Source organism: Bos indicus, chromosome 18 (genome assembly GCF_029378745.1).
Source record: "Bos indicus isolate NIAB-ARS_2022 breed Sahiwal x Tharparkar chromosome 18, NIAB-ARS_B.indTharparkar_mat_pri_1.0, whole genome shotgun sequence".
NCBI classification, from domain to species: domain Eukaryota; kingdom Metazoa; phylum Chordata; class Mammalia; order Artiodactyla; family Bovidae; genus Bos; species Bos indicus.
Window position 1 is genome coordinate 27,267,315 of NC_091777.1, and position 15,712 is coordinate 27,283,026.

Here is a 15,712-nt window from a genome sequence, read left to right on the forward strand (position 1 = left end):
CTTGTACCTGGGTTCTTCTTGTTTTTTCTGTCTATCTCTGGGATATGTTTGTTCTCTAAATTCTCGGCTCCTTCAGGTCTGGGCTATCCTACTGACCATTGAGCTTTTCATTGACATGCCAAGATGTAATATTTGGGTGGAGATGTTGAGCTCTTTGGAGACAGTGGGGGCCTTGAATGCCAAGAGGAATCACTATGTGTTGAACAAGACCTCTCTCTACAACTTATTTATGCATGAATATGTCTAACTTGTCTTGTGATCAGTTGCTCAGTCGTGTCCGACTCTTTGTAGCTCCATGGACTGTAGACTGCAAGGCTCCCCTGCCTATGGCATTTTCCAGGCAAGAATACTGGAGTGGATTGCCATGCCCTTCTCCAGGAAATCTTTCTGATCCAGGGATTGAACCCGTATCTTTTACGTCTCCTGCATTGGCAGGAAGATTCTTTACCACAAGCACCACCTGGGAAGCCCCATATGGCTACTTAATGAGCATTTATTGAGCACCGACTCTGTTTCTGACACTGTTTCTGATGACAGAAAAACAGCAAAGAATGACAAACAGAATCTCTGCCCTTAAAGAGCTTACTTTCTAATGGAGGAAAACAAATATAAACAACATGAAAAAATGAAAAATAATAGATACCACAGTGATAATTAATATAGGATGATGTAACAGAGTGGCTGGGTGCCTCTGTTTAGTCAAGAAAAGCCTCCCTGAGAAGGTAACAGGCTGGGAACTGAGTGACGAGAAGGAACTAATCCTGCAAAGATTAGAGGAAGAGCATGTCAGTAAGAGGAGACAATTAATGCCAAGGCTTTATGGATGCTTTCTGAAGCAGAGTGGAAATGTGGCAATAGATAGGATCAGAAAGATTAGAGAGGACCAGATTGGATAGGACTGATGCTAAAGCTGAAACTCCAATACTCTGGTCACCTCATGATAAGAGTTGACTCTTTGGAAAAGACTCTGATGCTGGGAGGGATTGGGGGCAGGAAGAGAAGGGGAAGACAGAGGATGAGATGGCTGGATGGCATCACTGACTTGATGGACATAGGTTTGGGTGAACTCCGGGAGTTGGTGATGGACAGGGAGGCCTGGCGTGCTGCAATTCATGGGGTCGCAAAGAGTCGGACACGATTGAGCAACTGAACTGAACTGAACTGATTGGATAGGTCTCTGTAAGCCAGGACAGGTAATGTAATGTTATTCTCTTTTTTTAACTTAAACAAATCCTTTTGCAAGTTAAGACCTTTATTAAGATGGTGTTTTCAGTTTGTTGACTTTTTTTGAAAAAATCAAGTTGTAAACTTTCATTTACAACTTAAAAATGAGGTCCTTAAAAATCCCAGCTTCATAGATATGAAACAATTTAAAACCTTTAATGCTGTATTGAGAAAAACCAGGCTTCAAAAACAAACAAACAAACAAACAAACAAAAAAACAAACACATTTGTCATTACCAAAAAGAGATGTCTTTAGGTAAAAATGAAAACCCCATGCTGCAGGGACAGTGCAGATAGTTCTAGTCATTTGGTCAATGGGCAAAAAGTAACCAGTTAAGGTCTTCAGCTCCTATCTTCTGTTCATTTCTTACTGCTGGAATCTCATGTTCATTTCTTCTTCTTGGATGATTAAACTGGATGACTGCAGTGGTGACAGGCTGGCATTGACTTAGCACTGCCCTACTCAGTCAGCCCTGGGAGTGGATGAATTCTCAGTGGGTGGATGGACTGTATTTGTCTCTTTGTTGTCCTTTGGTTGAGGGTTTTCTGGGTGTCTGCGTCAGTAGTTGAAGTTGCAGCAGTATCCATATTGAGGTGGCCATTGACCTTGGTCTGGTGTCCTGGGTTTTCCTTCTCTTCTTTATTGCCTTCCTCTCTAGGCTGTCTGACAAGGAGGAGCCCTGCAGAAGTTTGGTCTCTAACCTGATATATATATTCTTTCTCATGGGCTTACCTTTTTCTGCATCCTGGTTGTCAGCTCCCTCTGTCCCTGCTCAGTGTGCAGGAGGCTTGGAATACTGTGGTCCCCACCTAGGCGGTCTCTGCATGTGGTAAGGTGGACACCGGGAGCACACTTCCATCCCTCAATTTCTGCCACTCTCACTATCTTGGTAACTCTGCTGCTCATGGCGTGGAGGACCCTGCATGGACCACGCCTACCTGCTTGTGGTCCGCGCTGACCGCTCTGCACTGTAATTCCACCAGCCCCTGTAACATGTGCTGCCTACCCCATCTTTTCTTTTTTCAACAATGTCATACTCCATACTTTCTCCATCTCCTACCCTGCCAAGGTGCTTCTGGGGTTCTTCTTCTTTATGGCGGTCTGGTGTACAAATACACCAAGGAAGACCTTGGTGTCATTCCTGTCGACGAAGCCACATCCGTCTCTTACATTGAACTGCTTGGCTATTCCCAAACCCCTCCGTGCAAAACCTTCACGTCCCTCCTGCCTTCATTCATCATGCCTTTGTAAAGCTCTCCAGAGAATGAGACTAGACACAGGATTTCTTTTTTCCATCTTACCACACTTCCAACTTCCTGAGATATTTTCTCTGTGGCAGACTCCCACCCTCACCCCATTAAATAAAAGACACTGATGAAAGGATTGTGGGTTTTATTGAGAATGAAACAATAACCACAGGGGGTTGGAGAGAGTAATCTGGTCAGTCACGCTGCAATGGAACTCAAGTGAATGGAAAACTGAACTTGAAACTCTATGTGAGCTGATAGCATCAAGAACACAATCCCTGAGAACTTGTCTAATCCCCTCTCATCTCTGGGTTTCTAGAAGGTAATTAGTGATGTAGAAGGTAGTGTATGGAGTGCATACAGTGTGCTACCCTCTTAATGTATTTCATTTTATTTAATTCTCTATGTAATTCCACATGGCTGTTAGCTGTCTCTCCATTTTACATATACAAAGACAAGGCTCTGAAAGACTAAATAATTTGTTTAAACCCAGTTAGAAGACTAGTAGTAGAGTCAAGATTTGAATGTGTTCTCTGTGTAACTTTTGTTCTTCTTTTCCTGTGCATAGGCTGAAAGATATGCAGTGGCGAGCTAAGGTATTTTAACCTCTTTCCTATTTTCTGTAACCGTGTTAATTAGGATTCTTCTAGTCTCAGTGATAGAAACCCAACTCTAAGCTGCTTTGAATAAAAAGGAAAGTTTGTGGGCTGACAATTTAAAATATTAGCTTTGGGTATAGCTAGATCCAGGTGCTCAAACAACATCATTGGGAATGAGTTCTCTACATCTCTAGATTCTGCAGTTATGTTTTGTTCTCATTTCCAGGCAAGCTCTCAATTCAAGATGGTTCCAAGAGAATGCTGACTCACTTTTTCACTTTCTAAGTCTCTGGAGAAAACCCCTTGTCCAGTTGCTTTGAAATTGGCTTTGAATTGATGTAAGCCTATTTCAATCCTGCAGTAATCACTGTGTCCAAAAGATGGAACTAAGTGGATTGGTGAGACCTGTGATATGTATGGTGATATGTATGGTTTCACCTCTAGATCTAGGACATGTGCCAGGCACATAAACACAAAGTGGAAAAAAGTTAGCTCCTTGAGAAAAATATTGGGTTGCTATTATTAAAAAATAGAAGATATACATTAGATAGGAATAAACAATGAAAGGCCATAGTGATACTCTATTAATACCACCTTACCAAGGCTTTTCTTCCCCCCCTTCCCCTTTCTCCCTTCCTCCCTCTTTTCTTCCTTCCCCTATCCTTTATTTCTATAATGTTTATTAAGCACACATGTATACAGCATCTTCTTGGATACTTCTTTGGACATTATAAAATATGTCTCTCATGCGTGCTCAGTTGTGTCCTACTCTTGCAACCCTGTGGACTGTAGCCTGCCAGCCTCCTCTGTCCATGGAATTTTCCAGGCAAGATTACTGGAGTGGGTTGGCATTTCTTTCTCCAGGTGATCTTCCCAACCCAAGGATTGAACCTGCAAGGATCTATTATTATTATTATTCTCATAGAGTAGAATGTTGAGACCCAGAGGTTGAAATGACCCTCTTTTCTCTAGAAGAATTTGTCCATGAAGAAAACATAGTCAGAGCTGGCAAGCTTCAGTGATACTTATATGTCTAAACAAGAGAGGGATAATCATTTGTACCCATGAGAAATCAAACCTGGGACTTTGACCTCATTAGCACTGAGCTGCTAGCTCTATGGAATATAAAGCAGTGAATGGTATGAGAGAATTAATGCACATCCCAAATGTCTAATGTGTTACTAGCCTGAGAAGGCCCAGGGGCAAATGCAGCTCATTCTATGACTACAATATGAGCTATAAGTCATTAGGAGCTCTCGGAGGGGATTTATAAGGAAACACCCTCCATATATTTAGAAGCAAACTCTTGTCTTTATTTATTGTCTACTGTTTTTTAACATTGAGGGAATTGATGCTTAGTCTAAAGAAGCTATAAATGTGTTCGAGGCATAGTAGAATGGGATCTGTGGCTCTTCTGGAAGGGTGATAAATCATAGGTACCATTACCCTGGCTCTCCTTGATCAAAAGGTGTGTCAGGTCGAGCTTAGAAAATGAACCACTATTGCCTCCTGTGATTATGAGTCTGAGGTTTAACAGGCTTTTCTGAATCATCAACAGCATTAAGACATATCTCTGTCTAGGGCCTATGCTATCAAAAAATATCAGAAAGTGAATTACATAAAATATCAGAAATATTTTTTTAGATTTTGTTTTAAAAAATATATAGTTTTACAGTTTATTTTTTAAAAATTTATTATTTTAATTGGAAGATAATTACTCCACAATACTGTGATGGTGTCCGCAATATATCAACACAAATCAGCCATAGGCATACATTTTAATCTACCTCCATCCTTTACCCCCCTCCCACCTCTTTCCCCACCCTGTTCCTCCAGGTTGTCATCAAGTACAGGCTTTGGTTGCCCTGTGACGTGATTCAAACTTCCAAAGGCTATCTATTTTACATATGGTGAGGTATATGTTTCAATGCTATTCTCTCAAATCATCCTACCCTCTCCTTCTTCCACTGAGTCCAAAAGTCTGTTCTTTGTGTCTGTTTCTCCTTTGTTGTCCTGTACTTAGGATCATCAGTACCATCTTTCTAGATTCCATATGTATGCATTGATATATGATATTTGTCTTTCTCTTTCTGACTTACTTCACTCTGTATAATAGACTCTAGGTTCATCCACCTCATTAGAACTGACTCAAGTGCGTTCCTTTTTATAGCTGAGTAATATTGCATTGTGTGTATGTACACAATTCCTTATCCATTCATCTGCTGATGGACATTCGGGTTGCTTCCCTGTCCTAGCTATTGGAATTGTGCTGCAGTGAACGCGGGGGCACATGCGTCCTCTTCATTTCTGGTTTCCTCAGCGTATTTGCCCAGTAGTGGGATTCCTGGGTCATAACAATATATTTTTATTTATTTATTTGGCTGTACCAAGTCTTAGTTGCAGAATGTGGTATCTTTGATCTTCGTTGTGGCATGTGGGATTTTTGTTTTTTAATCGTGGCATGCAGAATCTTTAGTTGTGGCCTGTGGGAGTTAGTTCCCTGATTAGGGGTTGAATCCAAGCCCCCTGCATTAGGTGCACAACGTCTTAACCACTGGCCCATCAGAAATACTAACTAATCTTTCTGCATTTTCTATTGGAGTGAATCTGGCAAAAGGAGGAGGCATGCTCCTGTGAACAACTATTCATTAGGACGTATTTCATAAATATTTATTGTGTACTTTGTGTCTGTCAAGCAGCAGGCTTAAAATGGACCCGTTGGTCCTTTTACTCAAAAATCATATGATCTAGATCTGGAATGGGTAAAATAATAAATGTACAAGAAGACAGGCAGACATTAGATTGAATCCCCATTCTCTCATCTGCAAATGTTAAAGTTTCTGCTTTTAGTTTCCTTTTAAATGGGTAAATATTACCTCCTATAGAAATAAAGTTAAAGAGACAATTTCTTCAGAGTGCCTATCATGTGGCAAAAATTAGGATGTCAGAATTTTAGCACTTTTCCTGTTTTCTACCACTTTGTCTTGACAAATTGCCCTTTTCTCTTCTTCCTCCCTCCCTCCCAACTGATCAAGAGCTAAAGGCAAAACTTACTTTATTAGAGAAGAACCCATCCTGTCTAGATTCTCCTGTATTCTCTCTTGTCCTAGGGCTCATTGACCGACTGGGATGGAGCATAGACTTGCCCATCTTAGAGGAAATAAACATTTTTCCCTCAAAGGAAAAGAATCTTAAATCTAGGGAGCGTTAATACATGTGCCTTTTATTTTTCTTGTTTATTATGGTTTATTACAGGATGTTGAATATAGTTCTGCTGTGTTATATAGTGGGACCTTGTTGTTTATCCATCCTGTATGTAATAGTTTCCATTCACTAGTCTCAAACTCCCAGTCCAGCCCTCCCTTAGCCCCCTTCCCCTTGACAACTGCAAGTCTTTTCTCTATGTTGATGAGTCTGTTTCTGTTTCATAGATAAGTTAATTTGCGTTTTATTTTAAATTCCACTTATAAATGATATCATATGATATTTATCTTTGTCTTTCTGACTTGCTTTGCTTAGTATGGTAATCTTTAGGTCTTCCATGTAGCTGCAAATGTCATGATTTCGTTCTTTTTTAGGACTCAGTAACACTCTATTGTCTGTCTACCGATCTATCACATCTTCTTTATCTATTCATCTATCGATGGACATTAAGTTGTTTCTATTTATGGTTATTGGAAATGGTGCTGCTATGAACATAGGGGTGCATGTATATTTTCAAATTATAGTTTTGTCTGGCTATAATGTATATGCTTTTTAAATCCAGGAGAAATATTTACAATTATCAGACCCAGATGTGCATCAGAATCACCCTGAGGACCAGGTTAAAATATGTGGAAAAACTCTGAAGCAGTAAATCTCAGTTGGATTTTTCTGTTTAAAAAATGTTCACCACTGTGAACAGTAGATTCGATGCTAAAAACAAAAGGCTGTCAAGCCATGAAAGGTATGGAAGAAACTTAAGTGCATATTACTAAATGAAAGAAGCCAATCTGAAAAGGCTACAAACTATATGACATTATGGACAGGGCATAACAATGAAGACAGTAAAAAGATCGCTTGTTGACAGGATTGGGTGAGGGGAGAGGGATGAACAGACAGAGCACAGAGGATTTTTAGGGCCATGAAACTATCTGTATGATACTCTAATAGTGGATGTGCGTGCATGCTAGGTCACTTCACTTGTGTCTGACTCTTTGCAACCCTATGGACTGTAGCCCACCAGGCTCCTCTGTCCATGGGATTCTCCAAGCAAGAATACTGGAGTGGGTTGCCATGTTCTCCTCCAGAGTATCTTTCTGACTCAGGAATCAAACCTGCAGCTCTTACGTCTCGCTCATTGGCAGGTGGATTCTTCACCACTAGCGCCACCTGGGAAGCCCCTAATGGTGGACACATGTCATTATATTATGTGTGATGTATACATATTTAGGTTACATGTATTATAAGGTTGCAGATAGAATAGGTGGCAGAGATCAGACTTAAACCCATGACTTTCTGACTACAAAGTCTACGATCTTTTTTCTGAACCAGGCTGCAAACAAGATTATAAACACAGAAGGTGTCACCTCTGCTCTTTGCTCCTGGACTAGGGGAGATACATCCTCCAGAAGAGGGAAGCTGACCTTTCCTCAGTATGCCTAAAAGGACTACACTCTGGTCTGCAGATGGTTCTCTGTACTTCTCAAAATTCATAACAGGAACAAGAAGTTTGCCTGGAGTCCATTTGATGGTTTATTTCAGGATATCTGGCCCTGGCAACCCATGGGATGCATATCAAGCAGGGAGTGAGGCCCTTGGACTGAATAAACAGCCGAAGACAGAAGTGGTGGATCGGCGTCAGACAGGGCAGAGGTGACTTGGCATCAACCCAGCCACACAGCTCCTTTCATTACTGTTCATTGGGATTATTATTAAATGCATTGCTTTTTCATCTTGATTTTTTTTCCTCTTGGCATACAAGAAGGATATTTATCTCAGGATAGGATTTTAAAGCCAAGTATCAGGTTTTAGGTCTCTAAATGCCACTCCTGAATTCATATCACAAAATACTTTATATTTCAATGAATGCACAAGAAAAGCAAAGCATACCAGAGCCCCAGAGTTCTGAATGAAGAGGTTTGGACGTACTCGGTTGGCCTAAAACCTTGTTTAGGTTTTCCCATAAGGTGTAATGAGAAAGCCTGGACAAAATTTTTGGCCAACCCAATATTTGCTTTCTAGAGTGATTCCCTGGTTCACTTTGTGCCTGTGGTGGGTCAGAAAGACACTGAGCAAAGGAAGAAATAGCTGGGTGATGGAAGACGTTGTGGAGAGATGATTCATATTGTGCCATCAAAGTGCAATTATAAATTAGGACTTGTTAAAAATTGTGTTTGGAGTTAGAATCACTAGTGTCTAAATCCTAGCTCTTCCATCTACCAGCTTTGTTATTTTAAGGAATTTCAGCTTTCCCAACTGTGAAATTGAAACATAGTGGGGATTTAAAAGGATAAGGCCTGTCAAGTGTTTAAGTGCTGGGCACTTATATGGCGCTCAGAAAAAGCAGGTTCCCTTTCTTCTCAGTTCTATTTTTCAGAGCTGATTCACAAGGTTAAGGAGGAAGAGGAGGAGCAGGAAGAGGAAGAGGAGGAGTTTCTTCTTTATATTTCCTTTCAGACCTCTTATCGGCAGAGAGATGTATGGGATATATAACTGAGGAGAGGAATAGATGAAATTTTTAGTTGGATATGTGGTCAAGGGGCTTCCCAGGTGGCACTAGTGGTACCCACTTGCCAATGCAGGAGATATAAGAAATGTGCGTTTGATCCCTGGGTTGGGAAGATCCCCTGGAGGAGGGCTTGGCAACCCATTCCAGTATTCTTGCCTGGAGAATTCCATGGACAGAGGAGCCTGGTGGGCTACAGTCCATAGGGTTGCACAGAGTTGGACACGACAGAAGCAACTTAGTGTGCCCAGAAACGTGCACGTGCATACACACACACACATGTGCACAGAGTAATCAAAACAAAGCAAAGAAGAAACTGAATGGTTTAGGTCCATATTGTGGGGGCTGGAGGTAGAAACAGAAGTGGAGAGTTGAGAAGATGTGAGAGTAAAGTGAAGTGTGAGGCAGGTATGGATAAAGTGCAGGCTTTTTATTGGGGCAATCTTCTATAGGCTCTTGTATAATTTTCTTGGATGGAAATTGTAAAAAGTTAATAAACAGAAACCTCGATTAGAGTTGGGAGATCAGCAGGGGGAGAGTTTACCCTGTGAGGTGAGCCAAGCCCAGCAGGAAGGAGAACACCTCCTCTTCTTTCCTGGCAAGGACTCAGCCAATGAACAGCCATGGACTTTGTTTGTTATGACCCTCCCAGCTTCTTTTTCCTCTCTATAAAAATGTTTTCCTTTTCTTGCTGTGGGGGGCCTTGCCTGAGGCTTGCCATGGTTGCAGACCCTGAATTGCAATTCTCTGCTGATCATGAATAAACCCATCTTCAGAGACGTATCAGGCAGTCTATTTATTTCAGGTCAACAGAATCAAAAAGTCACAATCAGGATGAGAAAAAAGGACCTGCCTTTATCTGCTTCAGTTTGAGTTATATTATTTTCAGATATTTGACCATCATCCCTGAAGGGGGTAATTTATTTATTTTTAATTTAATTTTATATTGGGATATAGTTGATTTACAATGTTGTATTAGTTTCAGATGTACAGCAAAGTGGTTCAGTTATATATATATATGCTGCTGCTGCTGCTAAGTCACTTCAGTTGTGTCCGACTCTGTGTGACCCCATAGACAGCAGCCCACCAGGCTCCCCGTCCCTGGGATTCTCCAGGCAAGAACACTGGAATGGGTTGCCATTTCCTTCTCCAAGGCATGAAAGTGAAGTCGCTCAGTCGAGTCTGACTCTTAGTGACCCCATGGACTGCAGCCCAGCAGGCTCCTCCGTCCATATATATATATATATATATATATATATATCCATTATTTTTCAGATTCTTTTCCTGTGCAGGCTATTATTGAGTAGAGTTCCCTATGCTGTTCAGTAGGTCCTTGTTGATTATTTTATATATAGCAGGGTATATATGTTAATCCCAACCTCCTAATTTACCCCTACCCCCCTCACCTTTCCCCTTTGGTAACCATAAGTTTGTTTTTCAAGTCTGTGAGTCTGTTTCTGTTTTGTAAATAAAGTAATTTGTATCACCTTTTTAGATTTCACGTATAAGTGATATCATATGATATCGTATGATTTTTCTCTGACTTCACTTGGTATGGTAATCTCTAGGTCCATTCATGTTGCTGCAAATGGCATTATTTCATTCCTTTTTATGGCTGAGTAATATTCAATTGTATATATGTATTATATCTCCATCCATTCATCTGTCAATGGACACTGCTTCCATGTCATGGCTATTGTAAACAGTGCTGCTGTGATTACAGGGTGCACATATCAAATTATGGTTTTCTCCAGATACATGCTTAGGAGTGGGGTCAGATATTTAACCATCATCCCTGAAGAGGGTACTTTAAATACACTTTCCCTTGCTCACTGTTTGTGACCTAAATCCTCTCCATCTATCTTGCTGCTGCTAAGTCACTTCAGTCGTGTCCGACTCTGTGCGACCCCATAGACGGCAGCCCACCAGGCTCCGCCGTCCCTGGGATTCTCCAGGCAAGAACACTGGAGTGGGTTGCCATTTCCTTCTCCAGTGCATGAAAGTGAAAAGTGAAAGTGAAGTCGCTCAGTCGTGCCCGACACTCAGTGACCCCCTTGGACTGCAGCCTTCCAGGCTCCTCCGTCCATGGGATTTTCCAGGCAAGAGTACTGGAGTGGGGTGCCATTGCCATCTATCTTATGTTTACCAAATTCCAGAGTACTGATTTCCTTTCTTTTCTCATTCTAATGCCTTTCCTTGAATAAGGCAACTGCTTTCTCTTCTCTGGCCACTGTTCTCTTTCCTGGATTTGCCTGAACCTTGCCCTTTGATCCCTCATGCTCTGGCTGCTGCCCTAGATAACCCCTCATATGAAGGAGCCCTGTGTTCTGGAACTGACCAAGCCTTGGTTCACTTGACTGAGATCCCTCACTGAAATTAACTCACTTCCCTGTAAAGGGGAATCTGAAAGTCTTTGTCTTTGCCAGTCAGAGAATTTTGATGGCGATCATTGAACTTTACAATCAAAACAAATTTTAAGGGCCTCAGTTTGTTTCCAGTGGTAATCGGTTTGAAAAGGCATATGAAAGTACAAACTTGTTTTCATCTCTTTATCTGAGTATCAATGCAGAAAGGAACCAACCTGATGTAGAGAAATAAAATGAAATAATTAACAAGTTGCAGAATGTGAACCACCTAAGATAGAACCAAGCAGGCCCATTGGAGATAATGGTTATCTATTTGCAGTAAACACGAAGTGAGAACAATTTTTGTCTTGTGATAACATTCAACCGAAAGGAAGTAAATTAGATGTAGACAAGGCCAGGAGAGGATTACAAACACATGCAGGGCCAGACAGTACAGAGGGAAGATGGGGGCACGGGGGCAGAATTTTTTCTTTATCAGGTAATTGAAATAATGCTTTATATTAACAGTATGAGTTAAAGTGGAAACTGGAGTCAGGAGGTACTGGAAAAAAAAAGAGGGAGGTGGAGGGAGAGAATGCCAAGACCGCTAGAAACTGAGTTAAGAAAATAAAGAATAACTGAGGGTCTGCTGCTGCTGCTGCTAAGTCACTTCAGTCGTGTCCGACTCTGTGCGACCCCATAGATGGCAGCCCACCAGACTCCTCTGTCCCTGGGGTTCTCCAGGCAAGAATACTGGAGTAGGTTGCCATTTCCTTCTCCAATGCATGAAAGTGAAAAGTGAAAGTGAAGTTGCTCAGTCGTGCCGGACTCTTAGCGACCCCGTGGACTTCAGCCTACCAGGCTCCTCCGTCCATGGGATTTTCCAGGCAAGAGTACTGGAGTGGGTTGCCATTGCCTTCTCCAACTGAGGGTCTACTGTGTGCCAAATGCTTCTACATATATAATCTCACTTAAGCCTGTAAAGTGGGATCAGCAGTTCCATTTTTGATGGAGGGGGAGTGGGCTCAAATATAATAACTTGCCTCATATCTTTGTAGCAAGTAAGTAGTGGAGTTGAGATAAAAGCTAAGGTGTACCTGACTTGAAAGACTCGTTCTCTCTAATGTACCACACCATCTTATAACTGCTGAGTGATTTTGTACCATTGAGACCCACATTTGTTGTTGGTAGTCGCTAAGTCATGTCCAACTCTTTTGCAACCCCATGGACTGTAGTGTGCCAGTTTTCTCTGTCCATGGGATTTCCCAGGCAAGAATACTGCAGCGGGTTGCCATTTCCTCCTCCAGAGGATCTTCCCAACCCAGGGGTTTAATCCATATCTCCTGCCTTGGCAAGAGGATTCTTTACCACTGAGCTACCTGGAAAGCTCCTGACACCCAAAAGACTGTTAAACAAATCTAGATATGGCTGGGACATTAAGGGGGGTGGGCTACTCTGTTTCTCTGTTACTCATGTATACACACTCACATGCACACATGCACACATGCACACATACACACACACAGCCTTGGTCCCACATTGAGTTGCTAGCTTTATATATCCATTTGAGTGTCTCACAAACAGATCAGATTCAACTTATCTAGAAATCACTAGAGCATCCTCCTTTGATTGTCACTTTTTGCCTCCTCTGTCCATCAGCTTAAGTCAGAAATTTGAAGTTTCCTTTGATCCTTTCTTTCTATTAAGCTCATGTTCAATAATCTCCAACTCTTATCAATTCTACCTCCAAAATGTCTCTGTTTACTTTTTTTCCCCATTCATTCTATATCAGCTTTGGTATGGCTAACATCCTCTCCTGCAAAGAACACTGGTCTTTTCTAGCATTTATTCCTCCCTCCCCAAATCCACTTTCCATGTTGCAGACACAGAGATGATTATAAAATACAAATGTGCATTAATTTTCTGTACCTCTCCTTTTCTTTAGTATAAAGTTCAATGTCTGTATATAATAAGTCTGTTTAATAGTTTTTCATTGGATATCGCCTCTTACCTGCCTCCAGTTCCGTAAGTAGGTGGAAAAATTGCATTCTCTGCAGTGTCATCACACTTTCGTAATCATCCAGCTTTTTGAACATGCTCTTCTTTCTATATGGTTCTACATGGAATATTTTTCTGCCTTTCTTTTGTTTTTACCTGGACTAATTAGTTCCTACTTGTCCTCCAGAAGCCAGTACAGATATGTCTGCCTGTATTATTTCAGGAGAAAGAGCAAAAACATTAACTAAGATCAGATGTGTCTTTCGAGAAGGGGAAAAGATTTTTCATCCTTCTTCACAAGCTCCCTTTCTGAATGGAGGGGTCCCTGTCTCATTTTCATCACACCACAGCATATAGTCATAACACCAGTTAGCATGCATTTCAGGGTAAATAATCCTTCTAAAGAGTTGTTTTCTATCTAGTTCACCTCTTCTCTTTATGGCTCTGAATAGGAGAGCAATTGGTTAATTCTTCTTACTTGGGGAATGGTATGGTGTCCTGGAACCCACTTCAGTATTCTTGCCTGGAGAATCCCTGTGGACAGGGGAGCCTGCCCAGCTACAGTCTATGGGGTTGCAAAGAGTCGGATATGACTGAGGGACTAAGCACAGCACAGCACATGGTGCGTTAGAGGATTGCTGGTGGCTCAGACGGTAAAGAATCTGCCTGCAGTATGGGGGACCTGGGTTCAATCCCTGGGTCAGGAAGATCTTCTGGAGAAGGGAATGGCAACCCACTCCAGTATTCTTGCCTGGAGAATTCCATGGACAGAGGAGCCAGGCAGGCTACAGTCCATGGGGTTGCAAGAGTCAGACACGACTGACACGACTTAGCAGCAGCAGCAGCCAGTATTCTTGCCTGGAGAATTCCATGGACAGAGGAGCCAGGCAGGCTATAGTCCATGGGGTCGCAAGAGTCGGACACGACTGAGCAACTTACACACACACACACACACACACACACACACAGTGCCTTTGGGCTTTCCCTGGTGGCTCAGCAGTAAAGAATCTGCCTGCCAAGGCAGGAGATGCAGATTCAATCCCTGGGATGGGAAGATCCCCTGGAGAAGAAAAAGGCAACCCACTCCAGTATTTTTGCCTGGGAAATCCCATGGACAGAGGAGCCTGGCAGGCTACCATCCATGGGGTCACAAAAGAGTTAGATGTGCCCTAGCCACTAAGCAACAACACAGTGGCTTGAACATAGTAGATACTTGCTATGATCTGAATGTTCATGTCTCCCACAATCTCACATGGCAAGTTTCCTAATGGTGATGTTATGTATTACCAGGTGGGGCCTTGAGAGGAACTCAGGTCATGAGAGTGGAGCCCTCCTGAATTGAATTAATGTTTTTATAAAGGAGATCCCAGAGAGATCTCTCACTGTTACCACCATATGAGGACCAAATGAGAAGGTGCAGGCTGACTACGAGCCATGAAGAAAGCCCTCACCAAAACGTGACAATGCTAAAAGCTTGATCTTGGGCTTCCCAGCCTCTAGAATTGTGAGAAATAAATGTTTGTTGTTTATAAACCACTCGGTTAAAAGTTACAGCCCCTGCAAAAAACCAAGATAATACTGAAAAGGAAAATACATTTAGTTAACAAAAAAGAAAAAATTAAGTTGAGAGAAATCAGAAGAAATACTTCCACATTTCCATCTACTAAACATAACAATTGTAAATATTTTAGTATATTTCCTTCCAGTCTTTGTGGTAGGTGGTCTTAGTTACCCCATGGCATGAGAGATCTTAGTTCCTGACCAGAGATCGAACCTGCATCCCTTGCATTGCAAGCAGATTCTTAACCACTGGATTGCTAGGGATGTCCCCTTCCAGTTTTTCTTACAGGCACAGTCTTAATAATTGCCATGTATTAATACTCTGCTGTAAGTTTCCTGCCTTTCGCATAGGCAGACATTTTTAAAAACAAAAAGATTATTACATTGCTAGGAGGTTAATTCTGCCTCAACCCATCAACCTAAACATAAAATACTCTGTTTGGATAATCTCAGGTGATAAGATATTCAACATTCATTTTATGTACACCACCTGCCAGACCATGTGTTAGGCACCTGAGGAGGGAAAGAAAAATCAAGCTTGGTTCTGCCCTTGAAGCACTTACATGAGAAAGGAAGCTTCACGTTCATATTTTATTTCCTGGGAGGTGACTCTCTAATGTTGGCGTAAACTTGTTCTGTGTAGTTGAGATTATGCTTTTAAAGTACAAGAAAAATAAGTTAGGCCCACTGAAGAAGTTTCAGCAAGGAGCCCATTTCTCAAAAATAAACAGACAAATAATCCCTGCAGATTAGCCAGCCACTGTAAAATAATTTTAACACAATATCCAGCTGATCATTTGGGAGGCAAGCAAGTCAGCTGGTGGGGAGCGAACGTTAGCGACTTGGTTGTCATGGAAACTTTTCTTCCAGACCAGGAAAAAGGCAGTTGCGGGGAAACAGGCGATGTGGAAAAATAGCCCACTTCTCCATGATCTATTTCTCTGTTGATCACAAGTCGACACCCTACTGGGGCTGGGATTGGGGAGAGAGGCAGGCATCCCAAGCTTACAAAGGAGAGCAGCAGTCCCCCT

At 41.8% G+C, this 15,712-nt stretch overlaps 1 pseudogene; it reads right to left on the reverse strand.

The window, feature by feature from the left end:
* Window positions 1-1,687: 1,687 nt before the first annotated feature.
* Window positions 1,688-13,219, reverse strand: LOC109571664 (Y-box-binding protein 1 pseudogene; annotated as a pseudogene).
* Between the last annotated feature and the right edge of the window lie 2,493 nt (window positions 13,220-15,712).